This window comes from Petaurus breviceps, unplaced genomic scaffold (genome assembly GCF_028583685.1).
Source record: "Petaurus breviceps papuanus isolate PSGF00001 unplaced genomic scaffold, PetGlider_PUasm1.0 688, whole genome shotgun sequence".
Lineage (NCBI taxonomy): Eukaryota > Metazoa > Chordata > Mammalia > Diprotodontia > Petauridae > Petaurus > Petaurus breviceps.
In genome coordinates this window covers 2,608,697-2,636,641 of record NW_027186457.1, presented here as the reverse complement: position 1 = coordinate 2,636,641, position 27,945 = coordinate 2,608,697, and the positions used below count along the sequence as shown (strand labels likewise).

At 36.2% G+C, this 27,945-nt stretch overlaps 1 long non-coding RNA gene across 1 annotated transcript in view; it reads right to left on the bottom strand.

Annotated features, from left to right (window-relative positions):
* Positions 1 to 606: 606 nt before the first annotated feature.
* Positions 607 to 27,945, bottom strand: part of LOC138174235 (uncharacterized) — a 59,859-nt gene continuing 32,520 nt past the window's right edge. The window contains exons 2-3 of the long non-coding RNA XR_011171642.1: positions 7,732 to 7,847; positions 607 to 1,553 (exon numbers count right to left, since the gene is read on the bottom strand). This is a non-coding gene — a long non-coding RNA (uncharacterized lncRNA). The remainder of the gene's footprint in view (positions 1,554 to 7,731; positions 7,848 to 27,945) is intronic.

Genomic DNA, 27,945 nt, shown 5'->3' with positions numbered 1-27,945 from the left:
TGTATGTGTGTAGACACAAGTGTGTATATATATTTTCACTCTTTTTGTGTGTGTGTATGTATGTATGTGGATATATGTGTGTATATTTATGTGTGTGTATGTATGTGTGTGTGTATATACAACTAACCACCCTGTTCATTTCCTTGTCATATGCCCTGCCATTATATATATCTTTCTTCTTCCTGCTTTCCATTTCTTTCTCCGGGCACAAAAATTAATAGTACCATGGATCTTTTCTAGAACATTCTAATTGACTCCACTATGGCTCTGATCTTCTCTGTAATGACCCATACAAAATACTCTTCCCTAGCCACCCCTGCCTCCTATGTGCTGTCTCCCTCTCCTTTAATACAAGTTCCTTGAAACTACAGATTGTCTTATTTTGTATTTGTAACCATAGTGATCAGTATGGTGCTTGGCATGAATAAGTACTTTATAAATGTTTCATAAAAACTTAGAAAACCACATATTATCATTATCTCTGTTCTATTGTATTTTTCTTTCTTTTTCTTTTTTTTAATCTTTCCCAATTACATTTTAATCCGGTTCAGGTAGCAGTTGGAAGTATTGCAGCCTGTAATGTGGCTTGTGGTTTTCTAAGTTTATATATGGCTATAGGCACCTTATAGATGGTTTAGTGGTCCTACTTCTATTTTATTTTATTTTATCTTAATTTATAGAATCAAACAAACATTTCCATAATATAGTACAATAAAAAAAGATGATTGTGGGTACAAATCTGCTATGGACAACTTGCTATTCCTTTCAAATATTAAAGAAAATTATTGTATAAATTTCTTTTTTTCTTTCATCCCTCTACCACCCTAGAGATGGCTACCACTAGACATAAATATGTGCATATGTGTGTGTATATTCATATATGTATGTGTATGTATATATGTATATGTCAGTATATATGTGTTTGTGTATATATACATACATATGTAAAGTTATTCTATACAGACTTCTTGTTATCAGTTCTTTCTCTGTATGCAGATAGCCTCTTTCTCCCTATGTCCTTTATAATTAATTTGAATATTTAAAATAGGCAAAAGAACTTATTGGAGTTTAATATTACTGACAGATAAAATGATTGGTCAGAGATCATACAGCCAGGATATATCAGAAGTACAACTTTAAATGAGGACTTCCTGGCTTTGAGGTGACCCTCTATGCACCATGCCATTCTATCTCTTATCAGATGATCAGTGAGATTAAAAAAACAGACTCGGAGTTATGTTTAAACAATTAAATATTATTAAAGAATAATTGGATCAAGATATAGAATGAACCTTAAAGATCATCTAGTCAGCCTAACTTCTTCATTTTAAAAAGTAAGGAAAGAGAGGCTCAGAGAAGGAAAAAAGACTTGACCAAATAGAGAATAAAGAAACAGATGACATTTGTATCCAACACCTCTAACTGCAATGGATAGAATGCTGGACCTGGAGTCAGGAAGTCTCATCTTCATGAGTTCAAATCTGACCTCACACACGTCCTAGCTGTGTGTCGCTGGGCAAGTCACATTACCCTGTTTGCCTCAGTTCCCTCATCTGTAAAATGAAATAGAGAAGGAAATGGTAAACCACTTTAATGTCTTTGACAGGAAAACCCCAAATGGGCTTACGGAGAGTCAGACATGACTAAAAAAACGACTGCACAATAACAACCAGAACCCCTAACTACCAATCCAGTGTTCTGCTTTATTTTACCCTACCCCACTCAATCCTCCCCTCTCCAACCTCTTAAACTCTCCCCTCTACCATACCATACCAACCATACCATACCATGCCATGCCATACCATACCATACCATACCATACCATACCATGCCATGCCATGCCATGCCATGCCATGCCATACCATACCATACCAACCATACCATACCATACCATATTATGCTATATATAGACTACCATACTGTACTGGTTGTGAATAAATGACTATGAAATTCTGTTTAAATTCTTTTCCCAACTCCACAGGATCATAGAATGTCACTAACTCAGCACCATGTCCTTGTGCTTCCCCAAAGGGTGCATCCTTGCATAATTGAGAGTAAACTAGTCATTGTCTGCTCATGGATTCTCCAGGTACTCTGCTTGTCTTTACCTGAAGGTTTTCCCTCAGATAAGCATATCTCACTTTAGCTAGATTTCTGCTCAGGTGGCAGATATATGGTCCCTTTCTAGGCTTGTGATTAGGGGGAGCTAAGGGGTACAGTGGATAAAGTGTTAGACCTAGAGTCAGGAAGATTATCTTCCTGAGTTCAAATCTGTTCTCAGACACTTACTAGCTTTGTGAACATGGGCAAGTCACTTAACCCTGTTTGCCTCAATTTCTAAACTGTAAAATTAACTAGAGAAGGAAACAACAAATATTCTAGTGTTCCTGCCAAGAAAACCCCAAAATGGGCCATAAAGAGTCTGAAACAACTCAGCAATGACAACAAAGGCCTGTGATTGAAATCTTTCTAACTGGGTATTGTTGCTGCCTGATTTTGTGCTCCATTGGTATGGCCTTGGGGAACACAGGGTCATCCTCTATGTCAGGATAAGACGCAGAAGAAGACTTTAGCAGCCTCACATGAGTATTTAAAGGAACAATAATTTTATCAGCTAGCAGAATTTCTCCACCAACACAGGTCTCTACATTTTGTCTGAGGTATATAGATGCTAAAGAACTTGACTAAGGGTCATACAGCAAGATAGTGTCACAGGGAGAGGTATGAACCCAATTTTCTCTGATCCCAAGCCCAGGCTCACACAGCTACTGTCTCTAGTGTAACCACATAACCACACAGGGAGTGTTAAACAGCATATTCTATTCCCAAGAGAGGCCGAGTGCATCTTGTTCACTACAATACAAAGAGCACATAATGCAGGTGTGAGCAGTGTTCACAGACACCCATGGAAAAATGGGTTTTTACTACATTCATTACTCCTTAATGATGGTAATTCCCTTTCCAAGGTAATGGTTACCAGCTATCAAGGAAATATGTAGCCTAGAGTACAGAGCTCTTTGAAGATACCAAAGGATGGACTTCCAAATACAGTTCCTTTTTCAGTTAGAGATTTTTTCCCCCTTTCATGTTGTCTGTTTTTCCCATCCTTTTGGCAGTAAGTAATTGGGAGACTTAATTGAGTTCAGTCGGCTTTGTGTAATTGAAAGAATGGGCTGTTTTTCTAATAGTGCTGTAACTTCTATTTCATCTTGATTCCAAGGTAGCTATTACAGCCACATTTTCTAAAGTTGTTTCCTATCTTCACCTAATCACTTCTCACACTCCTTAATATTGGTTGTGAGAGTTTTTGTGATGGTATTTTGATGGCCTTGTTTAACTTTATTAGTGGGCCATTTGTCAGCTTAGGGAAATGGAAAATGTAAGGTAGAAATCCTTCTTTTCTTTTTTTTCCATTTTTGAAAAATTTGGTCTGCTGATGTACTAGAGCAAAAAAAGTTCCTATCAGATGGAGAGAGAGGTTTCAGACCTTAAACCTATAACTGAATGGAAGATGGAAGGGTATAGAGATGAGTAATGGATTATGGGACAAGGATTTGACGTTGAGTTAGGTGTTTGCTGTACTCTATCTGGGAGACTGTGGAAAAATCAGTTCAGTGATCTGGGTGCCCATGTAGGCTCACAGGACTTAAAACCTCAGGTTATATAGAGAATAAACAGCAAAGCCAGGATTTCAACCAAAGTCATTGGATCATGGAATTCTAAATCAACAGCTCAATGGGTTGTTAAAAGTCATCTCCAAACTTTTTTATTATATAAATGATGACCTGATGTTCAGATGGGCTAAGTGACTTGCTCAAAGCATTCTTTAGGTGATTATTTTCAAAATATTTTCTATGAGAGGTTTATATAACAAAGTGATTTGGTATTTGACTTCAGGACTTCTCTCTTCTAACTTTGTAGAATACACACACATATTATACACACACACACTATATATATATATACACACACTACATATATATACACAAACACATACATATCATATATAGAGACACACATTATATATATATATATATATACACACATACTATATATATACACACATACTATATATATACACACATATCATAGACACATTATTATATATAAACACATATGCTACATATATACACACAAACACACACTGTACATATACACACTATACACATATACTATATACACAGCACACACATACTATGTCTACACACACTATTCATATATACATACTATATACATACACACTATACATATATACTATATATACACAGCACACACATACTATATCTACATACACTATTCATATCTACATGCTATATATACACACTACACACACTATATATACATATACTATATATGCACACATACACATATATGCACACATATACATATATATACACACACACATACTAGATAGATAAATTGATAGCAAGAGAAAGATTCACACACATACACATTCTCTGGCTGTGATTCAGAAAAGCACTTGGTTTAAATGTTGAGGCCATCAATGACCCCTAACTATGACCCCTAACTATTATGTTTAAATGGTTGTCCAGGTGGCCTACATGAAGTAAGTCTTCTACAGAGCCCAGGCACTGGCCAAACTATCTACTTATATTTTTTTCTAGGACATTCCTTTCACCCATCTGCTTTACCCTACTTACAAGCCCATCATCACTTTTCAAGCACCTCATCATTTCTCACTTGGGCTATTGCAATAGTCTCCTGATGGCATTCTCCACTCTCCAATACATTTTCAACATAGCTGCCAAATCAATATTCCTAAAGCACAGGTCTCCCTATATTACCATGCTTCTCAAGAAGTCTCTGTCAGACATTGACAGCCCTTTGTGATATGGCACCTGGCTACCTTTCCAGAATTTCAGATTTTTCTTCCTCTTCACATATGATACCTTCCAGGCAAACTGGCTTACTTGTTTTTGCCCATACATAGGATTCCATATTCAACATCCTTGGACTTGCAAAAATTGTCTCCCCTGCCTGAAATGCTCACCTGCTTTTATCTCTCCCTGCCTCTTCCCCCCTTGAAATTCATTTTAGGCCATATGAGATCATTTTATTCATTCCCCATCTCCCCCATGCTGAATTTAGCATGCATTTCATGGTTTCATAGATTTAGAGCCAGGAAGAAATCTATTCTAAATTTAGGGGAAATCTGGTCTAATCCTTTCATTTTACATATGAGGAAACTGAGACCAGAGAACTTTTAAGTGTTTTGTCTAGACCAAGGGTGGGTGTGGTAGATAGAGTTAGAGTCTGATCTTGATTTTGAAGCAATGTTCCTTTCTACTGCACCATGATGCATATATTTTATATTTACTTATCTCAGTACATATTTTGCCCCACACCTAGCAGACCATAAGTTCTTTGAAGACAGGGACTGTTTCTTACTTGTTTATGGATCCCCAGCACTTAACACAATGCCTCATAGATATAGACACTTAATAAATGTTCATTGAATTAATTAAATTTGAAATAATTATATTTTGGAGGAGAGGAAGGGAAGGTAGAAGAAATATTTTTATATTTTCTCTATGAAATACAAGAGAAAGATTCTTCTCTTGAGCTGTCAATTTTATGCCTTTCCCAGCTCATGTAAAAATAGAAAGTCATCATCATGTACAATGTAGAGAGCTCTTTTAAATGTACCAACTGGGAAAAAAAAGACAGAAAAGCCCCCAGGTATTTTACATTTACTTAAAGCTGCCACTTGAGCCTTTTAAAAATACTTCAAAGGATTTAATTTTTTTAAAAAGACATTTGTAAACCATTATATAACTATCTCTCTTTGGAAGAGATTTGAATAACTACCAAATAACTGTGACAATACACTTTTTGGGTTGGTTAGGAAAATGATTTCTTTATGTTTTCTGACAGAAATGTGTGAATTTTAAATATAAGCTGAACAGAAAGATAGGCCATGTTTGTATGTGAACAGTTTGATTGGATGTGACTGAAAGCTATTTGGCCAGCCTGTTTCCACATAGGCGTGGGAGTGTTAAAGCGCCTGCTTTATTGGGCTCTCCACTTACTGTCATCTTAATGATCTCTAGTGAATTGAATGACTCATTTTAGTAGCTTTTATTCTGACCACATACCTATTCTACTTTAAAGTTTGATTGGTTAATATCACATAGTTTATTATAATATATTTCTTTTCTTTATCATCTTAAAATAGGATTTCAGGGCTCAGGTCATCCTGCTCAGGTTTTCTCGGTATTAAACAGAAGAAGAGAAAGAATCTGATTGATTGAAATGTATTTGTTATTTCCATGTACCCATGATGCCATTGACATGTTGGATAGGGTCCAAGATCTGGATCTGGGAGAACCTGGGTTCAAATTCCACCTATGACACTTATAGGCTGTATGACAGTGGACAAGTCACGTAACCCCTGCCTCAGTTTTCTTGTCTGTGAGATGGAAGAGAGGGTGGAATCAATGGCCTCTGAGATTCCTTCTAGTCCCAAATTGTTGGTCTTATGATGTGGACACCCTTTTCATCTGTGTAGCTGAACATTTATCTGTGTCTTTTCATCCTCTGCACGGTCCCTAGAAGTAACTCATTGGACCCAGAGCAGAAGTGAAAGTCAGGCAACTAAAACACCATTTTCTGTAAGTAAGGGACTGATTTCTCCCATCAGTTATGCAGCAAACTTAGTAGGATAAATGCCTTGTAATAATTTCTTTAAGTCTGAACACTGCTCTCCCCAAGAATTGGGTTTGTACAGGTGAAAGTGCTGCCCCCGGGTGCTGGCAGGGAGCAGCTGTAATGTCTGCTCCTGCTAAATCTTCTCAGCAAACAACCCTCTGTAAAAGCTAACTGATTTTAATTGGTTTTAATTATAAAATTAGAAAGGCCTAAATGAACTGTTGCTGCATAAAGAAAACAGACTTAGAATAATAATTCATACCATAACATTCATATTATAAAAATGAACAATTTTAAGGATTTTTATAAACTGATGAAGAACAAAATGAGACAGAACCAGGATAATGTTTTATACAAAAACAATAATACTGTGAAGACAAAACAAACTTTGAAAGCCTGAAGAACTGTGATTAGTAAAAAGTTACCATTCATAATTCCAGCAGACCAATGATGAAAGAAGCTATCCATGACAGAAAGAAGATGGATTAAAAGTTACGAATTATGTATCCTTTTTTTTTTACACAGCCATTGAAGGAATTTGTTTTGCTTGACTATATATATGTGTTATAAAAATTGTTTTTCCTCTCTCTTTTTCTTTTTTTCCCTTCCTTCCTTCCTTCCTTCCTTCCTTCTTTCCTTCCTTCCTTCCTTCCTTCCTTCCTTCCTTCCTTCCTTCCTTCCTCCCTTCCTTCCTTCCTTCTTTCTTTCCTTCCTTCCTTCCTTCTTTTCCTCCTCCTCCTTCTCCTCCTCCTCCTTCTCCTCCTCCTCTTTCTTTTTCCTCTTCTTCTCCTACTTCTTCTTTCTTCTTCTTCTTCTTCTTCTTCTTCTTCTTCTTCTTCTTCTTCTTCTTTTCTCTTTCTCTCATCCCATCTGCTATGACTGAATGAGATTCATATACTGGTGGACTAACTCGATTAAGATGCCCATCCAGCTGCATCCCATCCATTCTTAACCCACTTGCTTCTCACTTTTGTGATGAAAGATTACCAACAGATAAAGGAAAATACACTCTTTAGGATGGGATCTTTTTTTTTTTTGAGGACACATTAAGTTTAGTCTTACCTAAGAGATTGATAACTTCAATCTGTGTGCTCCTCCTGTTATTCTCCTTGTCCTCATTAGAATGTGGGCTCCTTGAGAGCAAAGAAGGTTGTTTTCCATCTTCATATTCACAGTATCTAGCAGAGCCATGAACATAACAATCATTAAATGAATGTTTCCTTCATTGTTATTATCATATCTTATCATGCCTCTTGTGGCCACAGTCAAACAAAACAGAATAAAATCGTAAATATGAATGTGAACATCACAGTCTAATACTTTAAACTTTATTAGTGAAAAGAAGAAATGGCACTTTATTTTCTTGAAACACATTTCTCTTCCATGCCTTGGAATTTAATTTACAGCAGCCAGGAAGTTTAAACTTCCTAAATAAGACATTGCTCAAAATTTAATGATAGATTCCTCAGAGAGAATCTCAACTCTTTTATAACAGTGAGTCAGAGAATTATATGTTTTCATGGAAAATGAGAAGCTAGGCTGTAGTACCATCATTTATCAATGACCTTACCACTTTGTCTACTCTCCTTTTTTTTACATTTAAGAACTTTGTTTTGTTTGCTTTTCCTTTATTTGTTGTTTAAGACAGTTGTCTTGACTGTCAACATGAACCATATTTGTTATTGCCAGTTTCTCATTTTGCCTTTGTGATTCTGACATTTTAAACTGGGTGAAACAGGAACACGATCATTAAATGTTTGTTTCAAGCTTATACTTTCAGAAAGGAAATAAAGCTTTGTTTTGTTGATTTCTAGATTTAAGAAAGCAATAAAAATGTCAAAAGGCAGATTAAACTTAAAACTCTATTGTGGACATATTTTTTTTCCTCCCTGGGAGCTGATTATTAAACATTTACTGACATACCACTGGTGGATAAGTTATCCCCATTTAGTATTTGGGAGCTAGTATTTGGGCATCTAGGTGGTACAGTAGGTATAATGTCCTACCTGGAGTTAGGAAGACTTATCTTGCTGAGTTAAAACCTGAACTCAGACACTTACTAGCTGTGTGACCCTGGGCAAGTCACTTTACCCAGTTTGCCTCAGTTTCCTCATTTGTAAAATGAGGAGAAAATCATTTCAGTATCTTTGCCAGAAAAAACTAAATGCATTCATAAAGAGTTGGACATAACTGAAAAATGACTGAACAACAAAATTCTATGAATTCAGCTGACCATAACTGTCTTTAGTCTGAAATAACTATGATGCTTTGAGGAAGTGGGTATTCATTTTTTATTCTGAAAATGTCCATATAAGAATTTAGGTACAAAGGCATGCAATGGAGTTATTTAATTAACATAACAGGATATGAGAATGAGACAGAAGCTTAGAGATTATCTAGTCCAGGGTTTCTTAACCATTTTTGTGTGCCATGGACCCCTCTGTCAATCTAGTGAAGCCTATGGACTCCTCAAAATAATGCTTTTAAATGAAAAAAAAAGAAAGTAGGATTATAAAGGAAATTAATCATATTGAAATATGTTATCAAAATATTTAAAGTGCCAAGCTTATAGGCTCTCTGAAATCTATGCACAGGCCTCTGGGATTTGTGGACCTCCGTTTAAGAACTCCTGATGTAGTTCAACAACCTCATTAAACCAATAAGGAAAATGAAAGTCACAGAGGTCAAGTAATGTCTCCCCCCACCATGATTCCATAGCTCATAATATGTGAAGCTAGGACTAAATTCAGTTTTGTATGACACCAAATCCAATGAACTGTACTCTGTCATTTCTTACAAAATTCATAGAACTTTATAATTGGAAGGGATATGAGAAGTCATCTAGTGCAACTCTTTTATTCTCCAGATGAAGAAACCAAGACTCTGAAAGGGGTAATTGATTTGACAGGAGTCATGTCTGTGAAATCCTATCTCAATATAAGTTATAATGGTGTTGTTTTTTTTTTTTTATCTCCGGCATTTGTTTCTATCATTTGCTCTGGAGATAAACTCTTTCTTTCAAATAGTTTTTTTGATTCTAAACTATTTTGAGACCTTTATACCTACCTACATATAATATATGTATATATGTGTGTATATGTATGTATATATGTATGTGCATGTGTATATAGAGATAGATGATAGATAGGTATACACCAATGCTCTCCAGATCAGGTGATGGTCAAGAGGCAAAGAATCAAACAATAAACCAACATTTAATATCTGTGCTTACTATGTGTCAGGCATTATGCATGAACAAAGTCAAAACAGTTCCCACCTTCATGTCTACTAGTGAGACAACTGGCATATATATTTATCTAAGTAAATACACAACAAATACAAAGCAGAGATAAGCTAACTCTTGTAAGTGGATGGACCGGGAGAGAAGTGAAAAATCACCCAAATGACAATGGAAAAGCATAAGATGAAGAGGACCAGGCTGCAGCATATTTCAAAAAGTTCATTATGTAGAAGGGGGCACAAAATGTGTGATACTTTCCCCAGTAATTAAATAAATAAGATAAGCCTTTTTACATGTGATGAGAGCACAAGAAAACCATTGGAGATCACATGCACTCCTTGAATCTATCTGTTTTGTGAAGAGAATGTCAGATAGGTCCCCAGCATGTTGAGTAGAATCCCTGTGGGGGAATTTTACAAAGACATGAAAAATAATTGCGCTGGATAGGCAGGCATGGATGACCAACCGTCTCTATTGGAGTGAACATTTACACTGATCGTATCAGATCCATTGGAGTGCTGTGCTACGTTCTAGTTTCTCTGGTAAAACACATAACTGACATTTATATGACGTTTTGAAATTTACAAGGATTCTTATAAATATTATCTCATCTCAGCTTCAAAACAACCTTTTGACTTAGATACTGAAGGTAAAACCATGCTCATTTTTTTAAGGCAAGGAAGCAAGAAGCTCAGTGAGATAATAAAACTTGCCTATGGTTATACAATTCATAAATGTCAGAGAGGGGCTTGAACTCAGGTTTTCATGACTACAAATCTAAAGCCCTAGGCACTATACTGTGGGAAACTTCAGTTTCCTTGAAAAGTCAAGCATTTTTAGTGTCACATTTGTGGGGGAAGAATGACCATTTGGGTAGTCTCTATATGAACTTACTAAGTGACCATTTTCATTGGATCTCAGTGATTTCATGTTCAGTCACATTTTTCAGGTGAGGAAAATGAGATGAAGAAAGGACACATATATTGCCCTGCATTACATGTGTCATTGAATGTAAGAACAACAAAATCAAATTCGAGTCACTTAATGACAAATCCTGGGTTAGGCTGTTCTGCTTCACAGTGGATTGGAAGCTGATGAGTAAACACTGATTCCTAAGAAACATATAACTGGGTAGTAGCTTGTACATACATACATATACAATGGTTATAACTTAGAAATAATTATATTAATTTGTGTTTATTCTGTGTATGCCTATTTATGTATTTGTTGTTTCTCTCCTTAGAGCGTAATCTCCTTGAGGGCATGGCTAATTTTACTTTTGTCTTGGCACCACTGGTGCCAATCACATTGCTTGGAATATTAAATGTTTCATTAAGGCTTGGTTGATTTAATGGTCAGGAATAGTTATTTAGATTTGAAACCATGTTCAATTTGCACCTGGGGCAAGAAAATTGACTTTGGTAGATAATGATATTCATATGATATTAAAACTAGCTGTAACTTATTCAAGAAATAGAAAAGTCTGAATGTATAAGCAGCAGATAGTCAGTGATAATCTTGGAAAGAAGATTACATTTAAAGGTGGAAGCCAGTGCTGAAGAAAGCTCTAACGATCTGGATGGATTTCGTAGCTTGGCTGGCTGACTTTCCACAGACCACTGGACATAATCAAGGTTTTAAGAATTGATTGACAGTTCTGAATGAATGCAGGCAGAACAGGAATATCAGAGGGACTTTATGAATATGGTTAAAGATGAATGAGCTAATTTTTCTTGGATTATAAACTACTAAACATACTTTTTTTTTGGTGGGAGAAGGAGGAGTGAAGGGAATTACCCTCTGTGTTCACTGAGAACCTTTTCCTAAGAGCATTATTTTCATCCTGAATCCATTAAAAAAAACTCATCTAATTAAATATTCCTCTAAAGTACTGACTGGATCTAAAGAACAGTCTTAGAACTGATATCCTGAGATCAGCCATTTCAAGTCTTGATTAAAATCAATTGAGTTTGGAATTTCAAGTCAATCTAAAGCTTCAGGTCGCCTTTATTTTCTTTTTTGAGGACCAGCCAGATTTTCTTTGTGTAACAAAAAGGCTTAGGAAAGCTTCTTTATCACAAAGGCTTAGTAGGATACTAAGTTTAAAAATAGCTTTGAAGGGGAGTAGCAAGGTGTGCAGCTGTACAGGGCAGGCCACCAGGAGGGGCCCAGGGCAAGGTCACAGTTCTACATTTTGACCATATCTTTTGGCTCATTGCCTCTTTTCCTGTACCCTTTCTGAAGCCCATTGAGAGCAGAGACCATGTCTTTTATTTCTTCCTCACTCTCTCCCTTGGTTTCTGATTGTGGTTTTTCTACTTGCCAGTGTCCCTAGGCAAATCACTTCATCTTTCCTGTCTTCCATTTTTACATTTACAGAACGAGAAGGCTGAACTATTTTCTCTAAAGACTCTTTCAGTTTGAAATCATGATCTTCTGATCTTTAACTCTGGCAATAGGAGGTATGAGCTTTAATATTCTTTCAGCTTATTTATTTAGCATGGAAGAAGGTGTTGAGAATACAGTTGTAGAGTTTTGTTTTGGTTTTATTTTGTTTTTCCTTTCAGATCTTGGTTCTAAAAGTTGGGCTAAAGGATAGAAAGAAGGTAGAGTTCATATCTCTTAGGACTTGCATAGAATGAAGAATTCCTAATTTGACTTGTGTTTGATTCAAAGTTGGAGTGAGAAATTTTAGGTTCTAATCCTGGCTCCACTTCTTATTATGTCTGTGACCTAAATGAGTCATTTCAATTCATATAGCCATAGTTTTTGCCTCTGTTGAACGGGCAGTAGCATACTCACATTACCCACCTCAATGGGCTACTACAAGGGTTCCAAGAATTAAAGAATATGGTAGTGCTTTGTAACCATAAAGCTCTATAAACATAAAATGTTAATAGTATAATCTAAATGTTTACTTGAACATTGCTATTAATTTCACCATTTGGGATTAAAAAAAAAGAACATTCTCTACAAAATATGCTTGACTTTCCACCATCAAGGCTATGAGATATTTTGGTGAACAAGTCTTGTGTCAAACTCACTTACAATGAGAATTTCTTTATAAAAATTTTTGAATTTTTCCATGAAATGGTTAAACCTACTTTGGACAGAATTAATATCCGTACTAAATGAACCTAATTACCAAATTAGCACCTTAATAATGTGTTACTTCTATATAGTACTTTTCACCTATTGTCTCATTTGATTTGAGTCTCACAATAATCTTCTGAGAATTTAGCATTGCTTAAATTATTCCCATTTTACAAATGAAGAAACTTAGGGGTGAAGAGGTCAAGTGACTTGGTAACATAGTTACTAAGATTCCAATCCAAATGTCTCCCCTGTGGTTGTGGTTGTTGTTTTGTACACCGTTACTTACCATAGTCTATGACTTTTGTAGGCAATAGTGGTTACTAGAAGAATAATCCCTTGACAGTGAGGAGTTAATGGTAGCTGGCCCAGTTAATTACACTAACACCCTACCATATGAATTCATACAGAAAAAGCAGTCTTTAAGGGAGAAAAGGCTGAAATTTAAAAAAGAGGTTATAATAGAACAATAGTTCTCTACAGTCACTGGAAATCTCAGGGTAACTTACTAATGGATGTATATTGGGCGACATTCTTCTCAGGCAACCATTTGCTTTGGGGAAGAGTTTTCTGATCGATTCCAGACTCCATATTTTCTCAATATCATTTTGTAAAAACTGGTAAAGTCCTATTTCTCTTTTTCACAATACGCATATCCCTCCTGAAAACCTCTCTGCCAGTGATCGCGGAGAGGAACCAAGGCTGGTGTAAATCTTTCACGGTGAAGTATTTTAGCAAATCTTAATGCTGAAGCTATTATGGAATAAAATACATCTAGGGATAAAATATCTCTGGAGCACAGCAGCCTTGATAACTCTGCCCTTTGCCTTGATATTAACAATACAGGATGGTGAATTTCAGCAAGGCAAAGATTTTTCCTTTACTTCATATTTCTACATGTATACATATGTGTGTATTTGCACATATATGTATTACCTCTCTCATCATCTTCTCTATTTACCAATCAATCAATCTGCCATCTATCTACATATAATATTTGTCTGTTGGTAGACCATCCCCTCAAAACCAAAACAAAACTCTGCTAAATCTCTTTGAAAGGAATTTATGAGCGAATAGAGACAAACATATATGTATATATCCATTTATATAGTCCTTTCAAAGAGCTTTCTATATTTTTATTGATCTATCTACATATAGTTATTAGATCATTTGCTATACAGTCATATGATTAATGAGTTTTTATTTTGATGGCTGATAGTGATTTATGCATGTTTTCTTATGTGAGCTATTATTTACCTCTGCAGTCAAATTCCTCCATATAGCAAGCATGATTCATGCACAGCAGTGAAAAAATACAATTCATACCATAAAGGGAGGAGGCATTTACCAAATTCCTCTGCTTCCTGGTCCATTGCTAACTAGCTTATGACAAGAAGTCACCACATTTTTTGTTAATCAGTCAAATAAGTCTTTATTAATTACATACTATGTGCCAGGCATTTCACTATGTTTTGGGGATGTAGAGAAAGGCAAAAGATAGTTCTTAGACACAAGGAGCTCTCAGTTCAGTGGGAGAGCAGTCAGTTTGTGACATGAAAACAATTATATACAACAAGTCTTACATGGGATAAATTGGAGATAATCATGAGAAGGAAAGAACTAGTATTAGGGAAATCAGAAAAGGCTTTTTGCAGAAAGTTAGATTTTTGCTGGGATCTGAAGAAAGTCAAGGAAACCAGAAAGTAGAGATGAGCCAGGAGGGAAATAGAGTCACTGACTTATTCACTTTTTAACCCTGACCATGCTATGGTTAATGCATGAAGCAGTTCATCTCCAGTACCCTTCATGTTGCCTTTCCTCCTTGTACTTAGCCAAACGCTGGCTTATTCTGCCTCCCTCCTCTCTCCACCACAATATCCCCTCACTCTTTTTTTTTCCTTTTCCTTTGTCTAAGTGCTATTAATCAAAGAATGTTATAGATGTTTACTTTTTGTGAACACTGTCACTTTTTTATGGAGGGGTGGAACAGAGATCAGAAATGTTCTGTAATTTTCCTATTTAAACAGATTTAAAATTGGAGTCTTAGTATGTGGGTTTCAAGATGAGGACAGTTTTTATAAAATGAATTTTGTCTATGTAATGAAGGATAGTTGTACACACACACACATGTACACACACATACACATGCATACAAATAGGTTCTGTGGCCGAAGCTTTGATCAATTACTGCTGAAAATTCTTTCTGTTCTTAGCTAAGTTGATTTTCACAAAATGGATGGACCAATATACAAGAACTAAGGTAAGGCATATAATTCAGGGAATATATGATCAGAAAAGGTGGTGGATGAGACCAAGTGAGTGATAACAAATCAAAACTGTGAAAGCTATATAATGAGAGCCACGACATGTAAAAAGGACTAGAGGACTCCCAAAATGTTCAAAAGATACTCTATAGAGGACTGACTAGAGAACGTATAAGAAAATAACATAGGATGAAAAGGCATCGGCAGGTCATGATTTATAATGAGGGAGGGAAATATACTATATAATAAATACCCACATATAAAATATAATACCCACATTTTCCAGTGCTAGATTAAAGTATAAAGACATGGATAAATGCATAGCCTTCCTCTGTATATCTGTCCTTCACTGAGGATCTTTCCTTCCCAGACAGATTTTTTTTTGACTAGGTAAAGAGGCCATTGTCTGCCTCATTTCTTACCTAGCCTTAACCACTAAATGGGCATTGTTTCTGTCAATCTGAGACCTGTTAAAGACTTTAGCTTCAAAAGGCCAAGGTCTCCCAAAGCAACCAGGGTCATCTCCAGGCATCTTCATCTACATCCTGTCATTGGATCCAGATGAAGCTGGAAGAGAAAGTGAGGCTAGTCATTTTGCACAACCCTCCCTCCCTTAAATCCAATTCACTTGCATGTCACGGCATAACCTCCCTGATGTTATGATTCTTTTCTAGAATGAAGGACAAGCAACAATGTCCTTCACTATCTCCTTACGTGGAGGTGGTAAGTAGAGCACACACTTTAGCAAGGTCTACCAACCCCAAAAGGCTCTGAATGACAGTCCTATCATCCAGAAACCAGACAGAAAAGATTCATTGCCTTGCTGCTTCCAAAGAGATTGATTTTAGAACCATGGCAACTCACACAAAGTGTCTTCTGAGGTGTAAAGGGGTAGGTATCTGTGTCTGGAGAAAGCAAACTTCACCAAGAAAAAAATCTCATATCCTTGAAGAGTATGGTGACAGGTTGGGATAGTGACAGGCCCGGAGGCAGAAAGACCTTGAGTTCAAATATGGATTCAGATGCTTGCTAGCTACGTGAACTCAACGTGCAAGTCACTTAAGCTCTATGGGCCACAGTCTCTTTAGTTGTAAAGTATGGATAAATAATAACATCTGCTACAAAGGGTTGCTGTGAGAATCACATGAGATAATAGCAAAGTGTGCAGTGTGCACACTACCTGGCACATAAGAAGAACCAGAGAAAAAATACATATGGATACATATATGTGAGTATATTATATATATATATATATATGTGGAGAGAGGGAAGGAGGGAGGGGGGCAGAGACAGAGAGATAGAGAGGGAGAGAGACAGAGAGAGACAGAGAGGCAGAGAGAGACAGAGAGACAGAGAGTGAGGGAGAAAGAGAGACAGAGAGAGGGAGACAGAGAGAGAGAGACAGAGACAGAGACAGAGAGAGACAGAGACAGAGACAGAGAGAGAGACAGAGACAGAGAGGGAGAGACAGAGAGAGAGACAGAGAGGGAGAGAGACAGAGAGAGAGAGAGAGACAGTGAGATAGAGAGAAACAGAGAGGAGAGAGAGACACAGAGAAAGAGAGAGAGATGCAGAGACAAAGAGAGGAGAGATGAATTAAAAATGGCAATAAAATCTTAAACTATTTGGATATCCTGCATGTATCATGTGCACACATGTACACATGTATACATACACATAAATGCATTTCATATTAATTTTAAAATGCCTATATTTTAATTAGTTTGGGTACTCCTTCCATCAATGCAGTCACCATCCTTAATTCCATAATACATCGTTTCATAAATTTCTGTTGCACCAGTCAGAAAAGAACTAGATCTGAGAATTCAAGTTCATGATATTACAAGTCATTGGGGAAGATTTCATTTTCCTTTATCATACAATTCTAATGTCTTATCAAGTACTATGTTTTTAGTCCCCAGATACATGTGTGCATCCAGCATGGCTCCTAATCCAGTAGTGGACACAATAAATGCTTATTGGCTGAATGAATAAATGAATGTATATGTGAATGAATCAATGAAAATATTGTCTTATCTTTCTGACTTGGGCTTCTGTAGAGCCTTCAGGCATGATTTAAAAAGCAAGGTAGCTATATACCTACACACATGCACACATACATTGTGTGCATATACATAATACACATACACATAATACATATATACATGTGTGTGTGTACTATACACATACACATAATTGTACCTTTAAAGTTATAGTGGAACAGAAAGCTGCCATTGCACCCAAATAGGCTTTGCTACATAGCTTTCCTCTTAACATTCATGGGCTCAGTTTCCCCCTTTGTCAATTGAGGGGTGTTTTCCAGAGCTTTAATAGTCTTTAATCTATGACCCTGGCTTAGTTTTGGTGTGACTATTCTGTGTTATAACTACTATTAAAAATCATTGGTCTCTGGAATTGTCACCATCCATTATCCCTGCTTCAACTATGAGAAGTGTAGAGATTCAATTCATGGGTGGTATGAGTGTAAAGCACCCAGTATAGTGGTATTTGATAAATGTTTGATCCATTGGATGATAATTATGATATTCAGAAAGGGCAGAACATCATCGGTGGTGCTCTATTTCCTCTGACATAGAAGAAAAGGTATTTGGCATTCCGCTTCTAAATATCATTCATCTAAAAATAAAAGGAAACGATAGTAAATACAAAAATGAAAAAAAATAAAATGAAAATAAAAAAGAAAAACCTTCAGCCATTTCAGCTGTGTTCAATCTTTCCATTCAAGTCTTCACAGCGAAGGTTGGACTGGCTTCTTTGCAAGAGGGACTACAACACTGAGCACCCTAGAAACTGTATGTTTTTTTCCCAGTGGGGGAAGGCAAGAAGCTGTCATGAGAGGGGGCTGAAATGTGGAGTTTCCTATTAGAGTAGCAGAAACAAGGAAAGTAGAGGAAAGAGTAAGGGAAAGAACCCTCAGGGAGAAGGGAAGGTATTTTTGTCTTTAAGCTTTCTCTGGGGGTTGGAGTCCTGAAAAACAAGAACTATAAATGGGGAGAAGCTGGTCTTCCTTATCTCCCACCTTGGTTTGACAGATAGTGGTTGCAGCTAGCATCCATTTCTAGATGTTATCTTTTGTCCTGTTCAAGATTGCACCGGACAGATCTAATCTCATTCTTCATAACCACCTGTGAGTAGACCGTATCCTTTGCATTTCCTTGGGTCTCTTTGTTTAAGGGCAAAGGACAGATCCAAACTCTCACCCACTTAATTTTCTCTGTCTAATTAGGTGCATTATCACAAGTCATTTATAGGTTTGAAAATGACACTTCCAAAATAAAAATTGTTACAAACTTTTTTATTACAATTTTTAAATTGCTGTATCAGATCGTGAGCCTACATTAGCAAATTCATATGAACTTTAAAAAACTACTACTGAAAAAAAATTCATTTAGAAGAGCAAAAACACAACAATATCAAAAGAACAAATAAAAAAATGTAAACGAATGAAGTTTAACAGTACCAGATTTTAAACTATATTTTAAGGCAGTAATTATCAAAAATATCTGGTACTGGCTAAAACATACAAAAATAAATCAATAGAACAGAGTAGATATACAATTTACAACAACAAGTCATTTTAGTACCTTGTATTTGACAAGTGTAAAGACTTAAGTTTTTGACACAAGAGTTCATTATTTGGTAAAAACAAAAAATGTTGAGAAATTTGGAAAAGCAGTTTGGAAGAAACTGGACATAGACCAATATCTTAAACCATTTCCCAAGAAAAGGTCAAAATAGATGCAAGACTTGGATATAAAGAGCAGTATTACAAGAAGATTTGAAGAACGTGGACCATATTAATTATCACACTTATGGATAGGTGAACAATTTATGAATAAACAAGAGATAGAGGACAGAGTGAGGTATGAAATGCATAATTTCAATTACATTAAATCAAAAAAAAGTTTTGTACAAATAACACAAATGTATACAAGATCAGAAGATGAGCAGAAAATTTGGGGAAAATCTTTATAGACAATTTCTCAGATAAAGATCTAAAATATATAAAAGACTTTGTAAAATCTGTAAGAATACCAGTCATTCCTCAATTGATAAGTGGTCAAAGGATATGAACAGGCATTTTTCTAATGAGGAAATCAAAGCTGAGGCAGCTAGGTGGCACAGTGAATAGAGCACTGGCACTGGAGTCAGGAGGATCTGAGTTCAAATCTGACCTCAGACATTTGAGACAGTTACTAGATGTATGACCTTGGGCAAGTCACTTAACCACCATTGCATTGCCTCCCCCTACTTTCTTCAAAAAAGAAAAAGAAAAAAAAATTAAGAAAAAAATCAAAACTATAGTTGTATAAAAAAATGCTCTAAATCATTGATTAAATAAATGCAAATTAAAACAACCTTAAGATATCATTTTAGACCTATTGGATTGGCTAAAAAGATTGGAGGGAAAAGTGACAAATGTTGGAGGTGATACAGAAAAATCAGGACACTAATTCATTGTTGGTGGAATTGTGAACTGATCCAACCTTTTTGGAAAGTAATCTGAAATTATGCCCAAAGAGCTATTAAACTGCTTGTAACCTATGACCCAGCAATATCACTACTAGGTCTATTTCCAAAGATGGTTAGGGGAAAAAAAAAAAAGAATGTACATGTTCTAAAACACTTATAGCAGTTCTCTTTGTGATGGCAAAGTACTAGAAATTGTGGAAATGCCCATCAGTTGAGTGATAAAAAATCGTTACTACCTAGTTAAGCTTAGATATAGTATATGTTTGAAAATTAAGCACTGTATGTGGTAAAAATTCACAATCCAATTGTATTACCTAATTCCATGAAATGTCTGTGTGTGATTGTTGGGTACACAATTAAAAAGAAGAAAAAAGAAACTCCAACATATATAGTTGATTAATGCCTGTAAGATGGTGAGGGTTTTGGTTTATTTCTTTTTTTTTTTTTTTGGCTTTTTGTCCCCTCTCTCCTCTTTTCCCGTAATGGAATATTACTCGCTTCTTTTAGGTATTTAGAATACCAGGATATGTTTACCATAATTATTATTACTTATAACACATTATGGAATGGTTAAAAAACAAACCATACTCTGCACACTAGTACTTTCAAAGCATACCTCCCATGAAGAATTATATTAGAAAATTTCCCCACTTGCCCAGATCACAAAATCACTACCTCTTTGAATGTGACTCAATTAACCCAGCCTAGAAGGTTGCTCACAAGAGAATAACAGCTGAAGACAATAAGTCATTGGGTGGATTATGACTGGATAGAGCGATGGTGCAACTGCTTTGAATGGGATCTTTGAATGAGCCTAGCTTTAACCCATCTTCTCTAAGCCTCTTGCTCTCATTAGGACTTAATCCTATGTGGCAGTTTTCTGCCAAAGGAAAAGGGAAGGAAAAAAAAAAAAAAAGTGCACAACCCTCTATGCTCTAAATCTTGTCGACTGCACGGGGCTTTCCCATTTAGCTAATTTGTCCTGTGGCTCTGGCTTTGCAGTCGATGCTTGGAAATTGCAGCTCTCTCCGCTTCCTCACTTACCGGTGCTGTCCTTGGCTCTCGGGAAGCCTCTTCCTTTTCAGATTGCTGACCTGAAAATATCCATGCAAATGATTTTGTTCGAGGGAGCTATCGCCCTGCCACACTGGGTTCCTAACAGCTGGCCATACTTCATTGTAAAACTGCAAATGCTAAAAACTTTTGCTCCCATTCCCAGGGGATCCCCTATTAAAATGATTTTGCATTCACTACCTGCCAACAGGACCTGTAAATGAGCCAAAAGGAGCCGCAGATTAAGCATAATTATGAATTCTGAGTGGAACAGAGTAGTTTGAGATTGTTTCTCATGAAAGACCCATTTTTTCCTCCTGAAAATTCACATAGCAGAGTATTGAATGCTCCGTGGACTCTTTATATTTCAACGTGTTTCGCAATTAACGCCTTTCCTGTGCTCTCATGGAATAGATAGAAAACCTCCCCAACATGAAAGCCGCTCTCAGAAACGAGTCTTGGGTAGTGCAGACTTTGTATCTAATAAGCACAGGACTTTCACCATAAGCATATAATACACTGATTGAGGAGAGCCACTACCAAAATACACCGTGCTTGCATTTCCCAGCTTTGCCATCAATGTGCTCACCTCCCAGTCCCCTGGGATTTAAAAACTCGCACAACCAAGGAGCGATGAAAACCCTCTTCCATGCACTTCTGAGGGTCACAACAGTTCACCTTTATTAATGAACTGGGGCTCTGTGTATTATTGGGTTCTCCTCCATATTGAGGAATAAAGTGAACGGAAGATAGTCCATGGGCCATGTTTTTAGATGTTAGAACATGTTCTTACATGTTTAGTAACTAACTTACCATACCTGCTCATTTCTAAACACATTGACAATGGGGCTACTTTTCCTCATTTAGTTAGGGCTTCTCACATTTTTTTTTTTAATTTCCTTCATTTCTGTGGTCTAGTTTTCTCTTTCTATCATGACATTTCTTGTCTATATGTTGGATATGTAGTATTTTTTTCACCCTAAAGTTCCCTTTATTTTCCAAGAAAAAGCCATTTGGATTTACATTTGAAATGATTTCTAAGTATATTGAAAAACACAGAATCATTAACACCTTAGGTTTTACTTTTAAAAACTCACCATAATTGAACTCCTTTACCGCAATAATGACTACCACTACCACTATCCCACTATCACTACTGGTTTGTGTATGTGTGTGTGCTCGTGTATGTGTGTGTGTGTGTGCCTATGACATGTGTGAAATCCCTATGATTTCACCAGTGTTGGGAACTTCTGGTCTGAATAAAAGTATATGTGTATGAATACATGTACATGTACACATACACATAAGCATATATGTGTATATATGTATATTTATTGCATAGATGTGAGTATATGTATATAATACAAATGCATATTATATGTATATACACACATATGCATACATGCAATTTTTATATGTATAAATATATAGAGATATGTAGACATGCTAAGATCAAACATAAATAAGGCAAAAGTTTGGTGGGTTGCCTTAGACTGGTGGTGCTGGTTCTAGCCTCAGTGTAAAGGGATTAGGAGAGTGTCCTAGCACTGTTCACTCATAAGTATTTTCCCTCTCTCCTTCCTTGGGTATCTCCAGATAAAGTACCACAGCCTTCTCTTTAGAGGCCTTCACCAAATCACCAAATAGAAAGGCCTATTTTTTCCCCCAGAATATACTAGCTCCTCTAATTCTTCAACAAAGCCCTATTGTCCTATAAATAACTGTTAACAGCCTGTTATGAGATTCCTATGGTGAGAATCACAAAATGAACTGTCAGAAGATGACAAAATTCAAACTCTAATGATTTTCCTCTCACATACACTTACTCTAAACCTATGAAATGTAAAGCCTTCCCAAGAAAATCTAGAAAAGCTAATGATTAAAAAAAAACAACAACAAAAAAACCCCCAACAACTATAGCATCTGCATGGAAAGCCTTATAAATAACAGCTATATAGCTGTTGGGGAAGGGGGGAACCAGGATGGTGGGTGATCTACAATTTTGTGATTATATAAAATCCAGTATGAAATAATGACTTTTCTTTTTCCCAAGGACTGCAATGAGAATATGTGTGATTCAAAAGTAATTAAATTTTTTTCCTTTAAACTATATCTGGTGGTTTCACAGAAAAATGAAGAAAAAAAGTAAAAACTGTTTTTAAAGATAGGCCTATAGAAAGCATCTACTTTCTTGGACCTAATTTTCTCCTTATTGCTAATGCTAGTCATGTGAAATCGGAAAATAAAAATCTTCCACTCTCTTTTCTCACGAATACTTCTCTCTTTTTCTCCTTTCACCAAATTTCCCCCTTGGATAAAGGTCAAACACTAGAATCAGAACTCTCCGCACTACAATGTATCCTTCACTCAGATGTTAAATTGATCATGTTAAAACACAGGTCTTTTATTTTTATTTTTAGAAGAAAAATAGATTTAAAAAAAAAATTTGGTGTCTTCATCCTCCCCTCCCTTCACTTTTTTTTAAACTGTTGCCCTCTTATTTTGTAAATGAATGAAAAATCATGTATTAAACACTTACAGTGTGAAAAATACTTTGCAAATAAGAAAGTGTGAATTTCTTATATATATTTTGCTTTTCCTTTTAAGTGTATGATAAATTTATCATGTAGCTTAAAAAATGACTTCTAAATCTGTCCTTCCCTTCCCTAAGATGATAAGCAATTTTATATAGGTTACACATGTGCAATCATCCAAAATATACTTCCATGTTAGTCAATCTAAAACACAGGTCTGATTGTATCACCTCCCTATTCAATGAACTCTGGTGGCTCCCTATCACCCCCAGCATCATATATAAATATCCTCTGTATGACTTTCAAAACCAACCTTTTATTGTCTTACCCTTCCTCTCTAGTTTTGTATACCTTACCTCTATATATCCTTTCATCCAGTGTCATTGACCTCCTTGCCGCTCCTCACACAAGACACTCTCCTGACTCAAGTATTTTCATTGGCTTTCCCCATATGCCTTCAAAGCTCTTTCCTTCTCATCTCTGCCTCTTTTCTTGTCTCAACCAAATTTCCACCTTCTTCAAGAAGTCTTTCCAGGTAGGGCCTCCCCTCTGAGACTGCTCCTAATTCATTCTGAATTTATCTTCTTTGTACATGGTTACTTCCATATTGTCTCCCCCATTAGACTGTGAGATCCTTGGGATCGGACACTCGTTTTTCCATTTTTTAGAATCCTCAATGTGACTAGTGACTAGAACATAGTAGGGCACTTACCCCTATTGAGTGATTGATTGACTAATGAGATTCACTTTTTTAGCTAGCAGTTGAGAAGATTTGCTGAGAATCTTCATGGAAAGTGCAGATTCACTTTTCTTGGACTACACTAGAGAAATGATGAGCAAAGTTCTTGGGAATCCCGTTAAGATGACTTCTCAGAAACAATAACATGTTTTTTGATCTTCTTTTTTTTTTTAATGAAGGTAACATAACTTTCTTTTTTCAGACAAAGCAATGAAAAGTCTACCACACATTTGCACCCAAGCTGCATTCCTTACTTAACCTGAAAATTAAGTTATCGAAAAACAAAACAAACAAAACTGGTTATAAATTAATTGTCAAATAGATGTAATTCCATTAAATCATGTGCCCTGAGATGGTGAAAGTATTTTTAAGTTGAATAAAGAATCCAATTCCAAGGATGGAAAATGGAAGTTAATTCATAAAGGGAAAAAAAAAATCTTAAATAGTTTCACTGAGTTTATCCTTCAATATGTTTGTATATCTATGATCTTATGAATGTGGGCATTTTCCTTATTGGTGCAGATTGCAACTCCCTTAAGCCTTCCTGTGTTATATGATTCTTGCCCTTGTTCTCCTACAAAGATTATCTATCCCAATTCTAGAGGCCTTCCTCTGAGTCCTTCTAATATACATGGGTAGGTGCCAATCTAGAACCTTGACATTCTACCTGGTATACCTTATTCTTACAACATAACTGAACCACTCCAGTTTCTGAGTAATAGTGTACATTTTCTCCACAAAATTGTACAGCAATATGTCATCAAGACCTAGGGATGACCTTGGGTACTTTTAAAAATCATTTTAATTTTTTTAATTTTAATTTTAATTTTTTTTTTTTGCTTTTTTGCAGGTAGGAAGGCAGGGCAATTGGAGTTAAGTGATTTGCCCAAGGTCACGTTAAGTTTCTAAGGCCAGATTTGAACTCAAGTCCTCCTGACTCCAGTGCTGGTGCTCTATTCACTGTGCCACCTAGTGACCCCAAAAGTCATAAAGACTCTTCTAATCGAATGTAATCTTGGCAGGTTCTACCATGTTGGAAAGTCTTTGAATATAATATAGTCCTATAAATAATAATAATAGCTAAAGTTTACATGGCACCTTAAGCACTTGCAAAGCACTATATAAATTATCTCTCATTTTATCCTCTCAACAATCCTATATATTATTATTCCATTTTACAGAAGAAGAAATTGTGAAGCAGGCAAAGGGTAGGTGACTTCCTTAGGGTTACAAAGTAAGCATCCGTATTTGCACTCGGGTCTTCCTTTTTCCTGGTCCAATTTACTTAGATACCTCAGTAGAGTATCTGCCTCCTTAAAAACCACCTAGCAGGGTGGCTTTCCCCTGCCTTCCCCTCTCCAAAAAAGGAAAAAAAAGAACCACCTAGCTATGTATGGAAAGGCTCATCATTAGAAGATCGGACACTTGATGATGAGTGTTTTGGCCTTGGCATTCCAAGTACTAGGGTTAGAATGGTTAATAAAAATGTGAGGGGGTGCATAAACTGTTAAGAATTAGCCATTTTCAGAGCCTATAAACATTGAACTAGTAACTGATATTCTCTATGTAAGATCCTTTCATTGGCATGTTATTGACATGCACACATATACTGTAGGAGGACCTAAGTTTATCATCCTTGATGTTCTTACAGTAATGAAACCAGAAGAGAAGGAAGTTGCAGTCAATGGAAGGATGAAGTTCTTCTTGAAGAAAGAGAGTTGTCTTTTTTCATGTGTCCAAAGACATGAAATTTTTGATAGGCCATTTGGTCGCCCTTTACTGTAATGTTCTCTATAAGTATTTGCCAGATAAAGACCACCATGAAAATCATGGCAGTTTAGATATTAACACCTGAACACTCTCCAAGTTAAAGTTATATATATTTGATACTCATTTACTTCAAAACAAAGTTGGAAAAAATGTGAGGTTGGTAAAAACAAAAATGTGTTGGAACATAAGATTCCAGCATAAGGAATGAGAAGGACCAAAAGCCTGTAAACTCCAAAGAATGTATGGAAGCCTATATTTCATGAATACTTTCTTCATGAAAAAATCTGAGGTCACTGAACATGGTTAACCCTAAATAACGAAAAAAATGCAATCTATTCTATTTTAGCCAGAGATTGCATACCATCAGATTACAGACTTCATAGAGCAAAAATAAAATTATTCCAAGGACATTTCTCAAAAATTTAAATATCACAAAGATCACATTGTGGGTAAAAAATATGTGGGGGGCTAATATTTGCCTTGGACTATTGAGTCTACTGGGATAAGGGCTGGATGCATTTGGTTTGTTGACAGTATGTCTTCTTGCATTGACTGATTTGTGGTCCACTCAACTTTTGGGGCAAGATTATTTAGACTAAAGATTTTGCTATACAGGGGCTAGTGTTCCACAATTGGAACTAAATGGGAAGATCTTTCCAAACATCAAATCGATTGTTTTCTAATCCCAAGGTTACCCCTCACCCTTTATGCAGAGAAAGTCTTAGAAACAGCCAAGGAATATACAATAACTTTCTCAATAGACTAGGAATGATGAAGTGAAGAACACTTGAAGCCTGAGAGGTTAGGATATCTGAATTCTAGTCTTGGCTCTGCAACCAATTATCTATGTTGCCTTGGGCAAGAAATTTACCAGTCTGGCCTCAGTTTCCTTGTCCATAAAGGAGGGAGCTGAAATAAATTGTGGAACAATCAAATAGCAAACATTTAAGTGCCTTCTATGTGGTAAGTATTGGGTGAAGGGAGATACTCTGTGTCTTAATTCTGTTTTGGGGTTTGTCACAGTAGCCATGAGTGAGAAGCTCTTGTTTTATCTAAACCTCATTTATAAGCTGAAATATTGATTTAGTGGAATAGAATAGTAACAATTTGGACAATTATGTCAAACAACAAAAAATGTTACAAGAATGGCCATCCCTGTGCATTTCTCACCTCCACATAATGTTTCTCCCTTGATATCTTTTATTTTTTTTTCCCATAAAACAGTTGGTTAGCTATTTAAATCATTAAATGGGTAATCAGATCTGTGTTCTTTGCCTACAGCAGATAAGTGAATGCAACCTGACTCTTCTCCTTTGGTCATCCCTTTTAAATTCTCATAAACCATTTTCAGTAAGATGCATACTAGGAAAGTTCACACAATTTGCTTGTGACAATAATAATAATAGCTAGCATTTATATAGTGCTTTGAAGTTTACACTTTTCATAACTTATCCCATTTGATTCTTGCAAGTCTATGAGATAGATGTTATTATCCTCATTTTACTCAGGAGGATACTGAGGTTGAAAGAGGTCTAGCAGTAACCACACTGACATACCCAGGATGGCTGCTAGCACAGGTTCTTAGACCTGCTTTACTCGGAAAGATATAAGGGGTCAATAATCTTTTCTTTTCTTTTTTTTAATATTCCACTCTTTTATTTTTTAGTTTACATCATTCAATTCCACAAGATTTTGAGTTACAAATTTTCTCCCCATTTTCCCCTACTCACCACCCCAAAACAGCGATCCCACTGAATATCCCCTCCCCCAATCTGCTCTCTCCCATGTCTCCCCCATCCTCTCTCCTATTTTTCAGTAGGGCACAGTGGATCTCTATGCCCCAGTGCCTGTTTATCTCATTTCCCAGTTACATGTAAAAATAATAACAATAATATGTATATATATTTTAAACATTTTATTTTAAAACTTTGGATACAAGATTCTTTCCCTTCCTCCCTTGTCACCCAGACTAACTGGGAAGATAAGCAATTCAAGAGAGGTACATGTGTAGCTATGCAAAATATTTCCATAGTGGATATATTGTGAAAGACTGACTATATTTCCCTCCATCCTATCCCATCCCCCACT